The following is a 4,730-nucleotide window of genomic DNA, read 5'->3' on the forward strand; positions in this document are numbered from 1 at the left end:
TCTTCATAGCCAATTTAGAATGGATCCCAAATCATTAAGGAAGGTGCAACATATTGGGAAAGGAACTGTTGGTAACGCAACCAACATGATAAAATAGGAAGTAATAATGGCCAATTGGGCATACTAATTATTTGGTCAAAGGTCAAAAGAAATGGACAAATCGTACAATTAGATGTAAAGGGTTCTTAAATTGGGCTCAGGTTTTGGTTATTATCTAAATATTGGGATAGGTGTCCTTCATTATCTTAAGCATTGGATGATTGCAAAGCACATGCATGAAGGGTCCGAACTTTAATTAATTGGGTTAATTATTAAGTATGGGTTTTTTCTGAGAGGTTTTGCCTAATTTAACTTTTCTTAATTTGTTTCTTATGGTCACATGAGCCCCCTTGATGGAATATGGACATTAACTAAACAAAGAAATTAATCAAGTAAATAAATAAATACAAAATCCTTGTGTGCATATATGTGTATGAAAACAGGTCACACGTATCTAGTTATAGTCCCTCAGTTCGGATTCTCTACTTGCACTGCGTTCAATTATTACCAACGTACATTACGTTGTTTCAAGTCACATAAATTATAAATACAGATTCCTGTATAGACTGAAATTCCAAGAGCTTTTTAGACAATGTTATTGTTAGTTTTTCCAGGGTTTTGCTATCAAAATTAGCAATTAACATTGCAGCCGTACTTAGTGATGGTAATTAATTTGAAGAGGATAGTAGGTGTTATACCAACAATGATCCACGTAGTGCTTGTTGGATTGTTTATTCGGAAAAAAAAAGAAAATTTTCTGAATTGCTGAAAAGATTATGTATTTTTTAAAGCTTTGGGGTCAGAAATTAAGAACACTACATTGAGATCTAAAATAATTAAAGTTAATATGTATGGAAAAACTTGACAACATGTATTAGGAGGGTATAGGATCAATATTTGATCATGAATTGATCACCTAAGCTAATCATTTCTAACAAACAACAAACATGAGGATCTTCTTGTTATTACATGTGATGATATATATCTACCACTCATGTATGTACCTAGTTAGAAAAGAGGACATATCTTCATCCTTCTTTGTGTTTTAGGCTTTTAGCAGTCCTTAAACTTTCAAGTTGAATATCTCTCAAAAGAAAAAAAAAATATTAATTTGAATAGAGTACTAATTAATGCTACATATATGGGATATAGATATAGAGATAGAGAACCCACTTATCTACTAGATGTGTAGTCTCTTGTATTCCATCATACTGCATGTTTATGTATGAACAGGCCCTTCCATTAGGGATTTTTTAAATAAACTTATTTAAGAGATCTCTAGTGAAGTCAACTTTACATTGAATTTTGATGATCGAAATCGTCTTTTTTTTTTTTTTTTGTCTCCATTAAAGGATCGTTTTTGCAAAAAATTAGATTAATTAGAAATCATTTTACCGTTGATTAAATACTCACAATTTAAAGTATATATCAAAAATATTTTGTTCGTCTATTTTTTTTATTTTTTATCAAAGGTTGATGGCTTAATAGTTTCTATTTGTCTAATTTTTTGCAAAGATGTTCTTTGAATATAGACCTAAAAAATAGACAATTATGATCGTTGAAATATTATATGGAATGAGACTCATAAGAGATCCCTTAAATAAAATTATTTGAGAGATCCTTCAATTAATGAAACGGACATGTATTATGTAAGACGCTTATTTTAGAGCACATATACAGATATATATCAGCTGATGTTGATCACTACAATAATTACATCGCAATAATATTATATCGATGTTCTAATTTTTTTTGCACCAAATTGATATTACATTTCTAATAAAAGTGACATCCACTTACATAGTGATCGAGTTCTACCCCTGTTAAAAATGCAGTACAAATAATTTTGTCGATGCATATTTAATTTCTCTGGAGTGCAATGTGTGAGAATGATCGCATGCAGTAATGCATGTACACATATATGCAAATATGGGCCAAAAGAGATGCATCACTCCTAGTACTGAAGAAAGGAGATAGAAGGATCGTAGATCGATGTGGGCAGAGTCGATCTCTTTTCTCATTGCTTTCAAATGAGGCAGCAGAGAGAGAGAGAGAGAGAGAGAGAGAGAGAGAGAGAGAGAGAGAGAGAGAGAGAGAGAGAGAGAGAGAGAGAGAGAGAGGATATGATGATTGATCAGTGTTGCAGGGTTGCATATATGGAATAAAGAAACCAAGTGAGCTGAACGCGGTCACTCCATCATCAAATGTGAACTAAATAACAAAACTGATCTGATCATGCATGCATGACTGATGACTCTGACTCACTCAATTTTACATGTTATTATATGCGTGACTTATAAATTCCCAAATAAAATGCTAGCAGATCCCTATATATGGGGCCCTTCCAATCATATATTGTAGCACCGGCCTATAATATAGATTATATGTATTTTCCAATCATTAATTTAGCATATCTTTATGGGTCCTTACCCAAACCCAATCATGCCTTTTTCATGATAAAAGGAAAATTACAAATGCTAAAGTACACATTAAAAGTCCCCATTATAATTGGTATGGACTCTGACAAAAATTATTGGAAAACTTATTATATATGCATGCATGGTGCCTAGCTATATAGCATTCATCTCGTAATTAACATTCATGTACGTATCTCACTCTTGTGGTGAGTCTCATATAAGTGTTGACGTGCTGTGAGCGAGAGATTATGTACACTTGAAATTACAAATGTTATTCAAATTAACATGATATATAATGCATGACTTTGATTGAAGGTTTGAAAATATGGTAAACGTCTGAATAAGTATTACCCATATACAAATAATATACACATCCGGCCAGCAGATGCTGGAGCTTCGACAAAGAGAGTGCTAACAATTCACCATGTGAAAACCATTTCTTGATGTACAATAATTTAGCTTGAGAGAGAGGCTAGGCCACATAAAATAGAATAGAATAGATTTCTACATCTGAACGTTAAAGGGAATTCATCACATCACATGTCCAAGAATAGTTGACGACGACTCTCTGATTACCCAATTACTTGAAAGCATGTGCATGTCACATGATTAATCCTGTGGTGGGTGAGATTGCTTCCGCAATAAGATTACACATACCCAAAGAAACTGTGAAGCATATGCATCGATTACTGAAGCCATCACGTACACACCCAATATTGGACCCAAATGTGGACAATAATGGTGAGAGGAAACAAAAAAAAAAAAGTGCATGTATGTATGACAATCACTTTCAACAATTTTTCTTTAAGACACTACTTTCTATGTAAATTGGCATGGATATATGAATCAATTATATATATACAAGCAGTTGAACAATCTACAAGTGTGAATGTGTGATTCTCTGAATATATCACAAGTTCACAACCACTATATATATTAATCATTTTGTATGATTACTGTTTTAGAGTTTCAAGAAAACACAATAAGATCAATTTGGTTGACCATACTGTACATATACCCATATTACCATATATATATATATATATAGATGCATGTATTTGGTCGGTATCAGGATTTTCCTAGCTTCTTGCAATAGTTGCTTCCATATTTGGCTTAAGGATTAATAACTTTTCACTTTCTTCATAGCTTAAGGTTTACAAATGTGATGCTTCTTTTGGTAAATTTCAACTTTTTATGTTATAAAGTTATAAACACTTGGCTCTCCCTAAAATTGAAGAGTCTTTATGCTATCCAAGAACTCTCATTATCTTAGTTGCATGCAATTATCATTGCATGGTTGTTGCATGGAAGATATGCCAAGTGATCAAGGCAATGATTAGGGTCTGATTTATTTCCCAATGCAATTAGTCATCTTAAAATTTGACCAAATATTATATATGAGAAAATCTTATATATATGGTTGTTCCTACCACATGACAGTGGCAAGTACCACTCAACACTACCATTGAAGTTGTGGCTCTAATATTTAGGTGTCATGTTCAGGTTGGCTAAAAATAGTATTTGATGGACTTTTTGTGCGTAACATGACCGAGATGTGAAAAACAAAACAAGCATGGAAAAAAGATGTTGCCCCTCAAAAAAAAAAGCATGGAAAGATGATAATGATAGAGATTTAAGCCTTTAAGATCAACTTTCAGATGGTGATAGTGGTGCTTACATTATCATGATCCAAACGATGAGCTATCCTATGATGCATAGAATGTAATTTAGAATCATATATTGTCATTGAAAAGCTGGTAGAGTGATGTGGATGGCAATATATAACTTCGGGTTGGCAAAACAAAGACAGCACAGGAGTTGGTTGGAGGAATTGATTGGAGAACTAAAGCACGGCTAAGAATGGTGCCACCTCAGATGCCTGGTAGTGGTAGATAATACAGAGATATGAGCATGAACACTTGGCATTCTGCAGAAAAGCATGCGAGAAATCATGCATGTATAATATACTAAATGCAAATGAGATTGAGATTCAGTGGTTGATTGTAAAATGTTTTCTTTGACATGTTTTCTCTCCTTTTCTTTCTATTATTTTTTTCGTTTATTGAAAAAACAATGGCAATACAATACAAACATTGAATGAGGATTGAACCATCATCTCATCATTTCTCATTTTAAAATGGAAGGAGGTGCTACCACACAAGAAGGCATTGATTTTGTTCATGCGACTCATTAGTGTTAAGCACCCACAATACAAAATCATATGCATCTACTCGAAATTACATGAGGTCTAACCAAACAATAAAAGAAATTAGC

Source organism: Dryas octopetala, chromosome 4, assembly GCF_963921425.1.
Source record: "Dryas octopetala chromosome 4, drDryOcto1.1, whole genome shotgun sequence".
Classification (NCBI taxonomy): domain Eukaryota; kingdom Viridiplantae; phylum Streptophyta; class Magnoliopsida; order Rosales; family Rosaceae; genus Dryas; species Dryas octopetala.